The 268-nt window shown below is 46.3% G+C and overlaps 1 protein-coding gene across 1 annotated transcript in view; it reads right to left on the bottom strand.

Moving 5' to 3' along the window:
* The window catches only part of LOC119280248 (disease resistance protein RGA5-like), a 15,836-nt gene that overhangs the window by 2,480 nt on the left and 13,088 nt on the right, over positions 1-268 (bottom strand). The window lies entirely within an intron of this gene.

Raw genomic sequence — 268 nt, 5'->3', positions numbered from 1 at the left:
TCTTTTCCCTTCCCCTACCTCCCCCTCTCCTCTCTTCCCTCCACCACATGCTCCCACTCTCACTCTTCTTCTTCTCAATACTTCTCCCCCATTACTCTCTCTCTTCTCTATCCACCTTCTCTCTCTTCATTACTCCTACATAACTACACCACCTCCATTAATGCATCTCCTTTCTCTTTTTCCTTCCCCCTCCACTAGTTGAAGTTGTCTCCTCCCAAATTAGGTAGCTAGGTAGATGTAGGATTTAGTTAAGTGACCTATTTGCCCC

Source organism: Triticum dicoccoides, chromosome 3B, assembly GCF_002162155.2.
Source record: "Triticum dicoccoides isolate Atlit2015 ecotype Zavitan chromosome 3B, WEW_v2.0, whole genome shotgun sequence".
Taxonomy (NCBI): domain Eukaryota; kingdom Viridiplantae; phylum Streptophyta; class Magnoliopsida; order Poales; family Poaceae; genus Triticum; species Triticum dicoccoides.
Note: the sequence above shows the minus strand (reverse complement) of the source record. Positions and strands in the feature narration are given on the sequence as shown.